Below are 17,337 nucleotides of genomic sequence, written 5' to 3' on the forward strand. Positions count from 1 at the left end.
TAACCTGGTGAGACAGGCAGTTGAGCTGCATTTAGCGCTGGATTGAGCTTCCGAAGCCTCGCGCGCGTATGTGAGTGTGCGCATGCATGCGCGGCCGCCAAAACATTGTGTCCCCCGTCCCCTCCATGTTTTGATAGTGAGTTCCGTTCTTGTCTGATCCCCACACCTGCAGCCTGGTTATCCATTTGTTGACAACCTACCTGAAAAGGAGCAACACTGCAATCCTCTGATAGCAGGAATGGAGACAGGGAACAGCTCACGCAGAGAAATGACGGAGCCAACAAACCATCTACAAAATGATCAATATTTTGTGCAAGCTTGTTGCAGGTGTGACTGTAGACAATTTGGGCAACTAAATTGGTGCAAAATAAGAATCACAGAGCGACCTCTCAACGAAAAAAACCTAGACAGGAAATTATAGGATTGAGAGAATAAGTCAATGAGAAAAAAAGAGACAAAAGCGACGACAACATCCTAAGTAACACTACAAACAAAAGTACCCCGAAAATCAGGAAGAAGATGAACAACATAAATATAATTTAATATATCATGTAGTAATTAAAAAACCACTAATAGTCTTGTGTGAGCAGTCTGAATCTACCAACAGATCTACAGTATTACCATTATAAAATAAAATATTGAGACTGTAAATGAAAAATTGTTTCAGTTCCCAATAAATGCATCATTCACAGTACATCTATTCTTTACCCACTGAGCCAACGATCTTGTAATTTCCTACTTCAAAATGTCATGGCAGCATCTTCATCACAAAGACTTCAGCTGATCAAGTCCCCAAAGACCTTACAAGAGTATCAGAGAATTACAATAATGCCAGCCGTGGCAACTACTTCTCACAATCCCAACTACAAAATAAACGCAACATGGCAGTAAGTTTTGATTGAATTACATGCTGCATTAGTAGTTAACTGGAAGTACTTTCTGGGTAGGTGGTCTGTCATGCTCAATGTTTAACCTCTAATCTTTGAACTTGAAAATAATTCTTAAGTTTATACATTTTTACAAAAACAAGTTTATCATAAAAAGAACTGCAGCCTCAAATTTGACCTTGCTTTCAAATCGAAAGGCACTGTGTTTGCTTCTCCGTTTTTATTTCCTCTTCAGAAATTCAGCTTTAATTAAATGGTCACGTACGTGGCAGGAAGCACAAACAGTGTGAAGCAGTAAGAGGAAATGAGTTTGGGCAGGCCTTGGTAAAAGCTCTGATGCTCAGTTCATGAGACGATAACTATGATTAAACTGATAATCTCAAACTGTACAACATTTCCAAGGTAATGCAATCAGATTGTTTTCCACCATATTTTATTAATTATTAAAAAATCTCTTGCAATATATTTAATAATACACCAGCTTTTTAAAATGTATTGACTACAATTTTTTATGAGTTTGGAAGATATTTTAAACTTACGTTTAAAAAAATAGTTTTTCACGTCATACTTGTCTAAAAGTATTTGGGTTAAATACTTATTACCTCCACATGCTTCCATAAAGTACTTTGAGTACCATGAAACACTTGGCAGACAAGTTACAGACAAATGTTGGCACCAAGTCACAACTGATGATCAATCAAATAAAACAAAGATTTGCATTTACAGCGCCCTCCATAATGTTTGGGACAAACTCGTCATTTATTTATTTGCCTCTGTACTCCGCAATTTGAGATTTGTAATAGAAAAAAAATCACATGTGGTTAAAGTGCACAGTCAGATTTTAATAAAAGCCACTTTTATACATTTTGGTTTCACCATGTAGAAATTACAGCAGTGTTTATACCTAGTCCCCCCATTTCATGGCAACATCATGTTTGGGACACAGCAATATCATGTTAGTATTTTGTTGCATATCCTTTGCATGCAATGACTGCTTGAGGTCTGTGATTCAAGGACATCACCAGTTGCTGGGTGTCTTCTCTGGTGATGCTCTGCTAGGCCTGTATTGCTTATGCTTGTTTTGGGGCTTGTCTTCTTCAGTTTTCTCTTTAGCATATAAAAGGCATGCTCATTTGGGTTCAGATCGGGTGATTGACTTGGCCACTCAAGAATTGACCATTTTTTAGCTTTAAAAAACTCCTTTGTTGCTTTAGCAGTATGTTTGGGATCGTTGTCTTGCTGTAGAATGAACCGCCGGCCAATGAGTTTTGAATCATTTGTTTGAACTTGAGCAGATAGGATGTGTCTATACACTTCAGAATTCGTTATGCTACTACCATCAGTAGTTGTATCATCAAAGAAGATAAGTGAGCCAGTACCTTCAGCAGCCATACATGCCCCGGCCATAACACCCCCACCACTGTGTTTCACAGATGAGGTGGTATGCTTTGGATCTTGGGCAGTTCCTTCTCTCCTCAATACTTTGCTCTTGCCATCACTCTGATACAAGTTAATCTTCATCTCATCTGTCCACAAGACCATTTTCCAGAACTGTGGTTGCTCTTTTAAGTACTTCTTGGCAAACTGTAACCCGGCCATCCTATTTTTGCAGCAAACCAGTGATTTGCATCTTGCAGTGTAACTTCTGTATTTCTGTTCATGAAGTCTTCTGCGGTCAGTGGTCATTGACAAATCCACACTCCTGAACAGTGTTTCTGATCTGTCGGACAGGTGTTTGGGGATTTTTCTTTATTATAGAGAGAATTCTTCTGTCATCAGCTGTGGAGGTCTCCCTTGGCCTGCCAGTCCCTTTGCGATTAGTAAGCTCACCAGTGCTCTCTTTCTTCTTAATGATGTTCCAAACAGTTGATTTTGGTAAGCATAAGGTTTGGCTGATGCCTCTAACAGTATTATTCTTGTTTCTCAGTCTCATAATTGCTTCTTCGACTTTCATTGGCACAACTTTGGTCCTCATGTTGATAAACAGCAATAAAAGTTTCCATGGTGGTGGAAAGACTGGAGGAAAGACTAGGTGCTGAGAGCTCTCTTATACCTGCATTAAGGAGGCAATTACAAAAACCTGTGAAGCCATGTGGCCCAAACATTATGGTGCCCTGAAATGGGGGGACTATGTATAAACACAACTGTAATTTCTACATGGTGGAACCAAAATGTATAAAAATGGCCTTTATTCAAATCTGACAATGTGCACTTTAACCACATGTGATTTTTTATATTACAAATCTCAAAATGTGAAGTACAGAGGCAAATGAATAAATGATGAGTCTTTGTCCCAAACATTATGGAGGGCACTGTATAAAGAACCTGATTTCAAGATATTCCATAGATCTCTACATGCAATTGGGTACTTACGAAGTTGAGCATAGTGTGCTAATTTGCACGCAGCAAGTTCCAACTGATAGCTTTGGCTAGAAAATTTGTTGTGAGTCATATTTGAACCAATGCCAATGAGGGTGGGAAAGTAGAGAGTCATGAAGGTTCAAGGAGACATTCACAGAGTTCCTGGCCTGAGATGTTAAAGGAACAAGCCAGCAATGGTGGAACAATTACAACTGAGGGTGTGCTGGAAGCCAGGGTTGTACCGTCCCCTTATCTGACAGTATGTGTAAAGCTTTCCAAGACATACCCAAGTTAAAGTGGATCACTTCACTTTCTAAGTCACATACATGAGGCTCGGGCACATCGAAAAATAGTTCACCACAGGTGCTTTCCAGTTTATATTCTTATAAACTGCCAAAGGAATTGAAGGGGAGACTAGTTCTCCATCCTCAGATCAGTACAACTTGATGGAGGGGAGGAGGTGGTGGTGGAAGGGGGGTTACCTCCTTTCAAGTATTACTTTGGGTTCACATGCTGTTTCCCCCCACTTTGCACCAGAAGACAGAGATTTATGCAGTAACAACTTTCATGTGCATTGGCCTGATGACCTTGAAAGGAATGCCAAATGCACAGGCCCAGTAAATCTGATGACGTTGTTGTGCATTTTTTTTTAACCAAAGAGATAATTCAGGAGAAATATAAAGCATATGTTTGCAGAAGTAGTGGTAAAGAAACACAAGGGAATTATTTTCACAATGATGTTATTCCTCGGTCCACAGTGTTCTTTGTGAATTGGTAGCCAGGACCAGCATGATCAGCCACATACAGTGCATTCAGAAAGTATTTAGACCCCTTCACTTTTTCCACATTTTGTTATGTTACAGCCTTATTCTAAAATGGATTAAATTCATTTTTTTTTTATCATCAATCTACACACAATACCCCATAATAACAAAATGAAAACAGGTGTTTCAAAATATTTGCAAAGTAATTAAAAATAAATAACTGAAATATCACATTTACATAAGTATTCAGACCCTTTACTTAGTACTTTGTTGAGGCACCTTTAGCAGTGATTACAGCCTCAAGTCTTCTTAGGTATTTGGGTCATTTCTCCCATTCTTCTCTGCAGATTCTCTCAAGCTCTGTCAGGTTGGATGGGGAGCGTCGAAACACAGCTATTTTCAGGTCCCTCCAGAGATGTTCGATCAGGTTCAAATCCGGGCTCTGGCTGGGCCAGACGAGGCCATTCACAGACTTGTCACAGAGTCAGTCCTGCCTTGTCTTGGCTGTGTCCTTAGGATCGTTGACCTGTTGGAAAGAGAACCTCCACCGCAGTCAGAGGTCCAGAACGCTCTGGAGCAGGATTTCATCAAGGATCTCTGTACTTTGCTCCATTCATCTTTCCTTTGATCCTTACTAGTCTCCCAGTTCTTGCCTCCGATAAACATAGAAACATAGAAATTAGGTGCAGAAGTAGGCCATTCGGCCCTTCGAGCCTGCACCGCCATTCAATATGATCATCCAACTCAGTATCCCGTACCTGCCTTCTCTCCATACCCCCTGATCCCCTTAGCCACAAGGGCCACATCTAACTCCCTCTTAAATATAGCCAATGAACTGGCCTCAACCACCCTCTGTGGCAGAAAGTTCCAGAGACTCACCACTCTCTGTGTGAAAAAAGTTCCTCTCATCTCGGTTTTAAAGGATTTCCCCCTTATCCTTAAGCTGTGACCCCTTGTCCTGGACTTCCCCAACATCGGGAACAATCTTCCTGCATCTAGCCTGTCCAACCCCTTAAGAATTTTGTAAGTTTCTATAAGATCCCCTCTCAATCTCCTAAATTCTAGAGAGATTGAGAATTGAGAGATTGAGATTCTAAACATCCCCACAGCATAATGCTGCCACCACCATGCTTCACCTTAGGTATGGTATTGGCCAGATGATGAGCGGTGCCTCGTTGCCTCCAGACGTGACGCTTGGCATTCAGGCCAAATAATTCAATCTTGGTTTAATCAGACCAGAGAATCTTGTTTCTCATGCCTTTTGGCAATCTCCAAGCGGGCTGTCATGTGCCTTTTACTGAGGAGTGACTTCCATCTGATCATTCTACCATAAAGGCCTGATTGGTGGAGTGCTGCAGATATAGTTGCCCTTCTGGAAGGTTCTCCCATCTCTGCAGAGGAACAATGGAGCTCTGTCTAAGTGACCATCAGGTTCTTGGTCACCTCCCTGATTAAGGCCCTTCTCCGATTGCTCAGTTTGGTCGGGCAGCCAGCTCCAGGAAGAGTCCTAGTGGTTCCAAAGTTCTTCCATTTAAAAATGATGGAGGCAACTGTGCTCTTCGGGATCTCAATGCTGCAGAAATTGTTTATACCCTTCCCCAGATCGGTGTCTCGACACAATCCTGTCTCGGACATCTACGGACAATTCCTTCGGCTTCAAGGCTTGGTTTTTGCTCTGACATGCACTGTCAACTGTGAGACCTTATATATGCAGGTGTGTGCCTTTCAAATCATGTCCAATCAATTTAATTTACCACTGGTGGACTCCAATCAAGTTGGAGAAACATCTCAAGGATAATCAATGGAAACAGGATGAACCTAAGCTCAATTTTGAGTGTCATAGCGAAGGGCCTGAATACTTGTGTAAATGTGATAGTTCAGTTATTTATTTTTAATTACTTTGCAAAATTTTCTAAACACCTGTTTTCGCTTCTTCATTCTGGGACATTGTAGATTGATGATAAAAAAAAAGAATTTAATCAATTTTAAAATTAGGTTGTAATGTAACAAAATGTGGAAAAAGTGAAGGGGTCTGAATACAGTCTGAATGCACTGTAGTCCCCTTCTGAGGTGAATGGCTCTGCCCTATTCTATGTTTCCTTTAAAAATGGCACAAAGTGCTAGAGTAACTCTGCGGGTCAGGCAGCATCTCTGAATAACATGGACAGGTGTCTATTTATGTTGGGATCCTTCTTCAGACTGACTGGGGGGAGAGAAAGCTGTGAGAGGAGGGGCCACAACTGATAGATACAGGTGAGTGGAGTTTTCAATAAACAGATAGGTATCTGCCTATTAAAAACTTCTCTCACTTGTATTCACCTATCACTTGCCAGGCTTTGCCGTGGCCCTCCTCTCTTCCAGCTCCCCTCCCCACCCCCTCACAACAAAATCCGTCTGAAGAACCATGTTCTCCAGAGATGCTGCCTGACCTGCTGAGTTAGTCCAGCACTTTGTGTCTTTGTGTCGGAAGGAACTGCAGATGCTGGTTTAAACTGAAGATAGACACAAAATGCCAGAGTAACTCAGCGGGTCAGACAGTAACTCTGGAGAGAAGAAATAGGTGACATTTTGAGTCGAGACCCTTCTTTGTGTTTTTTTTTTTGGTAAGCGAGCATCTGCAGTTTATTGTTTCTACTTTTCCTGTGTAAGATCAGGCTACTTTCTTATCAAAAGAGGAATGACCAATGAAAGGTCATAAACCTGCAATGTTGATCCTGTATCCATCTCAACAGATGCTGCCTAACCTGCCGAGTATTTCCAGTATTCTGCATTTTTGTTCTTCTTGGCTCAAAAGAGATCGTAAAATATGGAAAGAATTTGATAAGGTAGGTCCCTCTTTTTACTCTTTTTCCGTTTTTCTTTTTTGCTCTTTCTGTTTCACGCTCTCTCTCTCTCTCCCGCTCTCTCTCTCTCTCTCTCTCTCTCCCATATTATAACAACATTCAAAAGACATTTGAACAGGTTCATGGATATAGCAAGGTTTAGAAGAATATGGGCCAAACATGGGCAGATGGGACTGATGTAGCGGGGCACCTTGGTAGGCATGGGCACATTGGACTGAATGGCCTGTTTCTGAGCCATATGACTCAAAGTTGGATACTTATAAATTGGAAAAAGAATTCTCAGTTTCTGACTGATGTGGTGTGACCAGGATAAGCTGGCATTTCTGCCTCTTATAATATGGCCTACACCCTATGATACAGCTGACATTTCATCCACTGCCCTCCAACTGGGGGTCTGTATCGCCTGGCAATGGATTCTGTTCTCACAATATTCAGCTTTGGCTACCTCTGCCCATCACTCACTGACTGCTTGTGTCCCAAAGGGTCTTAGGTCTGCAGAACCTATTCATGGGTTCAGAAGGCTGACTTCTCGGACAACTGCGGGCTACTTTAGATCGTCAACCTCCGGGGCTGGTGACATGACCAGACTTCACAGGCAGACCCAACTCTTAAATTCCTTTCACAAAATTAAATGTGGAAGAATAACAATGTGAAATAAGCCAAGGCAGCTGACAAAATACACTCAAAAGTGAAAAGGAAATATAGGAAATGTATGTATTTGTATGGAACAAGCCTTCAATCAACATTTTACTTTATTTTTGTTTATGCTTCTCAGTTGCATTTAATTAATGCATAAAATTCTGACATGTTTACAGGGATTTCAACACTACCAGGAAGTGCTGCAGAATGAATAGAAAATGCTGGCAATGGAGAATTGAATATCATCTGCCATCAGTATTTTAAAACCACCCATGCAATGCACTCATCTTAAATTCCTATGTGTTTATGTGTCAGTGGAATAAACCAAATCATACTAAATTAACTGCTTCACTGCTTTTTATCTTTTAGCAGACTTGGCGGCATGGTGGTAGAGTTGCTGCCTTACAGCAATTAGAGCCAGAGATCTGGGTTTGATCCTGACTACGGGTGCTGTCTGTACGGAGTTTGTACGTTTTCCATGTGGATTTTCTCTGAGATCTTCGGTTTCCTCCCACACTCCAAAGACGTACAGATTTGTAGGCTAATCGGCTTGGTATAAATGGAAAATTTTCCCTAATGTGTGTCGGAGAGTGTTAATGTGCGGGGATCGCTGGTCGGTGCGGACTCGGTGGGCCAAAGAGCCTGTTTCCGCGCCGTATATCTAAACTAAACTATATCATTGTTCATGTTTACGCCAGCAATTTCCAAATAATAAACTCCCATGTCCTGTGATGAGATCAAGGTGGGTGAGAAACTGTGCAAAGTGGAGGCAAACCCCTCTGAATAGACTGATGAAAACAAATTAAAATCAAAGCATTATCTTGGGTCATTTCAGTTGCTGCTCTGAATCAGATTGGATAAAAGGTTACCAAATTATGAAGACATCCATGCAGAGCTCTATTAATAGCTGGAAGGATGGGGCAAAATGCGATTGCTTTGAAATAGACACACAAGAGACTACAGATGCTGGATTCCTGAGCAAAAAACACACTGCTGATGTGTGACGAAGAGTCCCAACTCAAAATGTTGTCTGAAGACTTCCTTCTGGTGTTATCCTCTACAAACTTGCCATTATACAGATAAAGGGTCTGTCCCACTTTCACGACCTCTGCCGAGTTTGCCCTTGACTCATACTCGCAGCGTGGCCGTCACGAGGTCATAGGAGGTTGTAGGTAGGTCGTAGGTATGTCGTGATGCTAGTCGTAGGTAGTCGTGGCATCAAGTAGGTCGGGGCGTTATTTCAACATGATAAAAAATGTCCACGAGTAAAAAAGGTCGTGAATTAGGTTGTGAAAGTGGGACAGGCCCTTAACTATCCCGACAATCTTCTACCCATGCTGGTACCATGCCTCTAGTGAAATGGGCTTCTATCTTGTTCAGTAGCCTTACTTGCAGCACCTTGTCAAAGGCCTTCTGAAAATCCAAGTGAACAACATCTACTGACTCTCCTTTGTCTATCCTACTCATTACTTCCTCAAAGAATTCCAACAGATTGTCAGGCAAGATCTCCCCTTCACAAAGCCATGCAGACTTTGGCATATTTTATCACGTGCTCTCAAATATCCTGAAACCTCATCCTTAATCCACAGAGACGGCACCAGAGGCCAGAATCAAACCCGGGCCGCTGGGGCAGTGTGGAGCTGCTGCACCACTGTGATTGTCTCTGCTTAGACATGTTGTTTCTAATGATTTAATAAAGTCGTTCAGGCAACGTTTAACTGTGTTATTTTATATTGTTTGGAGAAATTAGAACAAACAGAAACACTAGAATTTATTCTGTCTAAACATTCAACCACAATTCATCTGTTATGGAGATTTTATTATAAGCCTCACTGATGTTAATAAACAACAAGTGGGCTTGTTTTAGTAATCCTAACCAGAAATTAAAACACAGACTTTCAAGATATGGCATTTCTCCCTGATCTTGTTCGCTCACCATCCTCCCATTGTCTCCTTCTCCCTCCTTTCCTTTCGTGGGAAAATAACTCCCACAATAAAGGGAGTGAGGTAGTTTTCAAATGCTGATTCAGGCTAAGAGTTAACAGATTGTTACTACTTCAATTTATTCATAAAGCACCTCTGTATTTACTTGAAATTATGATTTTTAAGTGTAAATTTGTGATCTGAGATCATGCAAAATTAAATTGCTGTGACTGGTTGAGGGTAAGTGATGATCTTCAGATTACAGACAGAAAGTAATTGATTGAATTTTGTTTTTGAATAGTCGGGTCATATTTTAATTTGTAGGGATTGTTATTGTTCATTTTCGCATGGATTATTTTCAATTTATCTACTAAGTGCTGTGGAGCATTATTCTCACTTAAAATTCTCCATTACTTTTTGCATCATGATTTTATATTGTTTGGAGAAATTAGAACAAACAGAAACACTAGAATTTATTCTGTCTAAACATTCAACCACAATTCATCTGTTATGGAGATTTTATTATAAGCCTCACTGATGTTAATAAACAACAAGTGGGCTTGTTTTAGTAATCCTAACCAGAAATTAAAACACAGACTTTCAAGATATGGCATTTCTCCCTGATCTTGTTCGCTCACCATCCTCCCACTGACTCCTTCTCCCTCCTTTCCTTTCGTGGGAAAATAACTCCCACAATAAAGGGAGTGAGGTAGTGTTCAAATGCTGATTCAGGCTAAGAGTTAACAGATTGTTACTACTTCAATTTATTCATAAAGCACCTCTGTATTTACTTGAAATTATGATTTTTAAGTGTAAATTTGTGATCTGAGATCATGCAAAATTAAATTGCTGTGACTGGTTGAGGGTAAGTGGCGATCTTCAGATTACAGACAGAAAGTAATTAATTGAATTTTGTTTTTGAATAGTCGGGTCATATTTTAATTTGTAGGGATTGTTATTGTTCATTTTCGCATGGATTATTTTCAATTTATCTACTAAGTGCTGTGGAGCATTATTCTCACTTAAAATTCTCCATCATTTTTTGGCATCATAATTTCTGGTGAAAAGAACGAAGAATGAAGCTACTGAAGAGGTTCAAGATTCAAGAGAGTTTATTGTGATGTGTCCCAGATAGGACAATGAAATTCTTACTTTGCTTCAGCATAACAGAATATAGTAGGCATGAATACAGAACAGATCAGTGTGTCAATATCTATATTACTAAAACTAAGATCTTAACCGCTTTTGACTTACTGTGATGTGATTTCCGAGAGAACGCCGCCACTTACAGCCGTCATTTTTGGCCACCTCGCTCAGAGTCCCCCTCCGCCAGACTGGACCGGAGAAATTGGCCCATCGATGAAAAATCAGAGAGATATGAGCATTTAAAAAAATGTTTGTCATTCTCTCTGCTGCCCCCGCTGGCGGCAGGGGGGAGGGACTATAAAACTCGGAAGTGTCATGGCTCACTCAGTCTCTGCCAGAGGGTGGAAGCGTGAGTATCACGGCTCTCTGAGCTGCGAATTACACTGAACGCACATGTACTCCACTGTGAGTCCTCGGGATGTGGCTTTCAGCAAATGTGTTTGTTGCTCGCAAAGTGTTTGCCCAATTGGGTTGGCTTTTTAAAGGGCTTTCAGCAAATGTGTTTTGTTGGCTTGCAAAATGTTTTTGCCCAATTGGGTTGGCTTTTTAAAGGGCTTTCAGCACATGTGTTTTGTTGGCTTGCAAAGTGTTTTTGCCCAATTGGGTTGGCTTTTTAAAGGGCTTTCAGCAAACGTGTTTTGTTGGCTTGCAACGTGTTTTTGTCCAATTGGCTTGACTTTTAAAGGGCTTGCTTGCAACGGTTTTCAGATGGATAAAGCGTGAATAAACATTTTATTAGATCAGGACTGTGTTTAATTTCAAAATTGGCGCTCATTCTGTGATTTTCGCTTGGTTGCAAGATGGCGCCAATGACGTAATTGCCGGTTAGCGGCATGCTGGCGCTGAGTGCGTCATTTCCGGTTCGTGGCGAGAAGCGAGAAGGTGACGTCAAGATGGCTCCGAGTGCAGGCGCCGTTGAATAATTCAAGAGAGCTGACTGCTCTGTCTATGGTGAGTGTGTTTGTTGGATGTTATTTAAAGCACGCTTTTGCTTCAGCACCAGCAACCTCAATAGGAGGCTTTAAACATTTGTTTTACACACTGTATATTCAACACATTCTGAAGTTACTTGGCATTTTAGTATTGGGTGAGTGTATGTGAGTGAATGAGTCTGTGTATGTGTGTCTGTGAATGAGTCTGTGTGTGTGTGCGATAATGAGTGTGTGTATGAGTGTGTGTGTGCATGTGAATGAGTCTGTGTATGTGTATGTGTGTGTGTGTTTGCGTGTGTGAATGAGTGTGTGTGTGTGCGTGTGTGTGAATGAGTGTGTGTGTGTGTGCGTGTGTGTGTATGAGTGTGTGTGTGCATGTGAATGAGTCTGTGTATGTGTATGTGTGTGTGAGTGTGTGTGTGTGTGTGTGAATGAGTGTGTATGTGTGCGTGTGTGTGAATGAGTGTGTCTGTGTGTGTGTGTGTGTGTGTTTGTGTGTGTGTGTGTGAATGTGTCTGTGTGTGTGTGTGTGTGAATGAGTGTGTGTGTGTGTGTGTGTGTGTGTGTGACTGTGTGTGTGTGCGCGTGTGAGTGGCTGTGTGAGGTGTAGGGTGTGTGTGATCAACAAATAACAAATAGTACAAACTAGCAGAAGAGAAAGCCCCCCCCCCCCCCCCCCCCCCACCTCCCACCAATATTGGAATTGGTGGAGAGGTGGAATATTGCGTTGGGTGACCCGCCCTCCCGTGTGATGCTGGGACCCATCGGGTCCCACTTAGTCTAGTACCATTATATTAATATATACACACATGAATAAATAAGCAGATAAAGTGCAAATAAACAGATAATGGTTTATTAATGTTCAGAGTTTTGTTTCAGTTGAGTTTAATAGCCTGATGACTGTGGGAAAGTAGTTATTCCTGAACCTGGATGTTGCAGTCCTCAGGCTCATGTATCTTCTACCTGAAGGTAGCATGGAGATGAGTGTGTGGCCGGGATGGTGTGGGTCCTTGATGATGCTGCCAGTCTTTTTGAGGCAGCGACTGCGATAGATTCCCTCGATGGTAGGGAGGTCAGAGCCGTGATGGACTGGGCAGTGTTTACTACTTTTTGTAATCTTTTCTGCTCCTGGGCGCTCAAGGTGCCGAACCAAGCCATGATGCAACCGGTCAGCATGCTCTCTACTGTGCGCCTGTAGAAGTTAGAGAGAGTCCTCCTTGACATACTGACTCTCCATAATCTTCTCAGGAAGTAGGAGGCGCTGATGTGCTTTCTTTATAATTGCATCAGTGTTCACAGACCAGGAGAGATCTTCAGAAATATGCATTCCAAGGAATTTGAAGCTCTTGACCTTCTCCACCATCGACCCTTTGATATAAACGGGACTGTGGGTCCCCATCCTACCCCTTCCAAAGTCCACAATCAGTTCCTTGGTTTTGTTGGTGTTGAGGTCCAGGTTATTGTGCTGCCACCATTTGGTCACTTCTATACTCTGACTCATCTCCATCAGAGATACGTCCCACAACAGTGGTGTCGTCAGTGAACTTGATGATGGAGTTTGCACTATGACCGGCTACGCAGTCATGAGTATAGCAGGGGGCTGAGCACGCAGCCTTGAGGTGCTCCCGTGCTGATTGTTCTAGAGGCTGACACATTTCCACCAATATGAACAGTCTGTGGTCTGTGGATGAGGAAGTCAAGGATCCAATTGCAGAGGGATGCGCAGAGACCCAGATCTGAGAGTACAGCTGTGTACAGTTTTGGTCTCCTAATTTGAGGAAGGACATCCTTGTGATTGAGGCAGTATAGCGTAGGTTCACGAGATTGATCCCTGGGATGGCGGGACTGTCATATGAGGAAAGATTGAAGAGACTAGGCTTGTATTCACTGGAGTTTAGAAGGATGAGGGGGATCTTATAGAAACATATAATTTTGTGCACGTGTCTCCTGTGGTCGGGGTTGCAGCTGGTTAAGTTGAGGGTGGGTTTGGTCGTGATGCGGCGGGGTTGTGCCACCTGCAATGGTTGGTCAATGTCCAAGTGTGCCGGCTTAAGACGGTCCACAGAGACAGACTCGTGTCTGCCACCCAAGTCGATGATGAAAGGCGTGGCATCGTTTTGCAGTACTCTAAAGGGTCCCTCGTAAGGCTTTTGCAGTGGTGTATGGTGGGAATCTCGGCGAAGGAAGACGTACTGGCAGTCCTGGAGGTCAGGTGGGATGTACGTGGTTGTGAGACCATGTTGGTACGTTGGGACTGGGAAAGCGTGCCCACCTTCTCACGGAGGTGCGTCAGCATGGTCGTGGGCGGTTATTGATGTCCACATGCCGCCGGGATGAAGTCCCCTGGAACCGTAAGCAGGGCGCCATACATCAGCCGTGTTCCAAACCAGTGCATCGGAGATGGCCTCATTCTTCAGGGAATGGGGGTTCCCCTCTTCAACTATAGATGAGGCTCTCACCATGGTCTCTTCTATACCCCGTAACCCTGCTCTCATTCACCATCCCCCCCACTCGTAACAAGGGCAGAGTCCCCCTTGTCCTTACCTTACACCCTACCAGCCGTCACATACAACAGATAAACCTCCGACATTTTCGCCACCTCCAACGGGATCCCACCACTGGCCACATCTTCCCATCTCCTCCCCTGTCTGCTTTCCACAGAGAACGCTCCCTCTGTGCCAGGTTTTCCACACTACCACCACCTCATGGACATGCGGGCAGTCATGTTGTTTTTTAGTTTTAACTTACGATTCTGAGCCTAAAGTACTCATCTCAATGGTCTCTGTATGTTTACAGATTAAAGTACTTGTTATGATATATAATTCCTCTGTATCGTAAGTACTTTGCACAGAGAATGCACATGGTCACGATCATAGTCAAGAACTACAGGGCATAAGGTTTAAGGCCAGAGGGGATCGATTTCATTGGAACCCGAGAGGCAACTTTTCACATAGAGGGTTGTGAGGATATTGAATAAGACGCCAGTGGAAGCAGTTGAGCAGGTACAATAACAACATTTATAAGACTTTTGACAGGTGCATGGATCGGAAAGATTTAGAGCGAAATGAGCCACGTAGGAGGAGCTAAGATGGGGCATCTTGGTTGGCATGAATCAATGGGCCAAATGGCCTCTTTCTGTGCTGTATGACTATGATATTAAAAGCTTTCCACTCCTCCCTTGCCAGGGTTCTAACTTTCTATCCCTTTCTCTCCATATACTCAAAATTACTACAAAGAAAAAACTTGCATTGCAACATTTACCCATCTCTCCTTTCATGTTCATTTATCCAAGGTGCATGCTCTGCACAGCCTCAATTTTAAAACTTCTATCCACATTTTAAAATCCTCCCTTCAAAACCATTATTCCAGCTCTGGCCCCTTGGACAAGAACTATTTTAAACTGCTGCATCATTGGTGGCTCTGGACGCTGGAGTTTTCAAATCAAATCAAAAACAAATCAAACACAGATTGGTCTGAAGAAAGGTCTTGACCTGAAACGTCACCCATTCCTTCTCTCCTGTCCCGCTGAGTTACTCCAGCATTTTGAGTCTATCTTTGATTTAAACCAGCATCTGCAGTTCCTTCATACACAGATTGGTAAAATACTTTGCAGACCACCTGTGCTCAGTCAGCGGGATAACCCTGACTTTCCATTTGCCTGTCGCTTCAATTCTTCATCCTAATCTGACCTCTGTCTCTGCTATTCTGCAGTGTTCCAGCAATGCCCAACATAAGCTCGAGAAACAGCAGCTCATCTTTCTTCTGGGTACAATGGGCCTTCAGGAGACAATTACAAATTCAACAATTTCAGATAAACATCTTCTCTGATTTTCATCAAAACTAGCCAGCTTCAGTCGAGCTTATCCATTTGAAATATTAACTCTATTTTTCTCTCCCTGCTCACACTGCCTGATCTGCTGGGCATTTTACACAACCCTGCACAACAATGCACATATCCTACCTATTTTCTCTCTTTCCCAGTTCTGATGAAGATCTTCAAACTGAAACAGTCTCTCCTTCCATAAATGCTGTTTGACCCACGAAGTGTTTCAAGCATTTTCAGCTTGTGTCTCTTCCACCACTTTGTCACGTCACTTTGTGTGGCAAAAATTTGTTGGAGGAGGTTTCGCCCAACCTCTCGCTCTTCCCATTCCTAATATCCTAATGATTTACACATTTATTTTCAATTAACGAGGTATGCAAAATGGTGGGATTGTACTAAACTAGAGGGAGGAAATGTATTCATATATAATTAAAACCCACACAACTGTCACTGTTGAATTCACTGTCACTTAAATAATGGGTTTAGTCGTTCTAGATTTCAATTAACAATTTCACTACTACAAATCCTGAAAGGATGTTCATTGGCAGTAGAAATACTGGATGACATTGCCGTCCTCTTCTTGAGCCACAGGTTGTTCAGCATCCGTCAGCAGCTTGAACTGGCCTCGGTAGCTCAGAGTTAATCATGGCACTTATTCCCATCATTGTAAAGCGCTGGGGATCCGAGGCGGGGGAGCTGGAGCTCTTACAAGAAACTGGCTGGAGCAGATGGCCAATGTAAAACAAAAATTGGGAATATGGAATTGCACCACCTCTCGATTGCAGGCAAAAACCTGGTCAGCAGATGTGAGATGCTCTTGATGTCGTTGCACCCAGCACCTGCACTCATGCAGGTACCCAAGCCATCTTCCACTTCATGTGCATCCACCGGGACACGATATACAAGCCTCCAGAAAAAGGATGTGGGAAGCACACCCAATACTGCCTTCGTCCTGATGACAATTTTTTATTGGTTGCATCATGTTGCACTTAGAACTGAATAATGCAAAGACATAATGCTACAACCATAATAGGGAGAACATACAAACTCTGTTCAGACAAGCGCCTGCACTCAGGATCAAACGCCGGTCTCTGGCGCAGTAAGGCAGCAGTTCTACCTCTATGCCACTTTGCCGCCCAGTATTTGTTTGGCTCAGGGAAGAGAAGTGAACTTTCACTGTATCATCTCTTCCAATACTTGTCAATCACCATCATCTCCATTTTCAGAGAAGCCTTCGGTTACAAAAAATATCACAGTTTTTCTTGAAAAGGATTGGGGTAACATATTGGCATAGATTAGGATTTGAGTAATGGGCTGAAAATATTCAGACTTAAATACGCATTTTAAGTTTGACAGGTTTTGACAATAAAGTACAAATGGGATCAGTTCATGTCACTGGGCTATTTGCAGTTTAAATCAATGATTTAGATAAGGGAACTGGTACAATTTATCCAAATAATCTGACAATACAAAACCTGGTGGGAAAAGTAAAATTTAAGTGGACATGATACTGTGTAGGAACGTATACGCTAATTAAATGGGTATATTTGATGGATTCTCAAACATTCTCCCCTTAGATACAAAAAAGGCAAAAGAGTATATTTTTTGAAAATGTCAGAGACTGGGAAAGTTAGTCTACATAAGAGTCCCGATAGTCCTTTTTTAAGAATCATAGGTAAGTCAGCAATTGGGAAAGTAAATTATGTGTTGAACTTTACTATAAAAGGGCTAAAGTATAAAAATACTCTAACTATAATGATGCAATACCTTGATCAGACACATATTAAGTACAAAAAAATGACAAAGTGCTGGAGTAACTCAGTAGGTCAGGCAGCATCTCTGGTGAACATGGATGAGCAACATTTCAGGTGAAGACCCTTAATCAGACTAAAGAAGGACCCTCATCCAAAAATACATCTGTCCATGTTCTCCAGAGAGGCTGCCTGACCCACTGAGTTACTCCAGCACTTTTTTGTAAACCAGCATCTGCAGTTCCATGTGTCTAAATATTAAGCACAA

General features: G+C 42.2%; 1 protein-coding gene and 1 long non-coding RNA gene across 2 annotated transcripts in view; one reads left to right on the top strand and one right to left on the bottom strand.

Annotated features, from left to right (window-relative positions):
• Window positions 1–17,337, bottom strand: part of hsdl2 (hydroxysteroid dehydrogenase like 2) — a 127,956-nt gene that overhangs the window by 52,511 nt on the left and 58,108 nt on the right. The window lies entirely within an intron of this gene.
• On the top strand, window positions 1,136–9,629 carry LOC129695461 (uncharacterized). The gene is made up of 3 exons (XR_008723164.1): window positions 1,136–1,289; window positions 6,745–6,837; window positions 7,671–9,629. It is a non-coding gene; the product is annotated as an uncharacterized LOC129695461 (long non-coding RNA).

Source organism: Leucoraja erinacea, chromosome 3 (genome assembly GCF_028641065.1).
Source record: "Leucoraja erinacea ecotype New England chromosome 3, Leri_hhj_1, whole genome shotgun sequence".
Classification (NCBI taxonomy): domain Eukaryota; kingdom Metazoa; phylum Chordata; class Chondrichthyes; order Rajiformes; family Rajidae; genus Leucoraja; species Leucoraja erinaceus.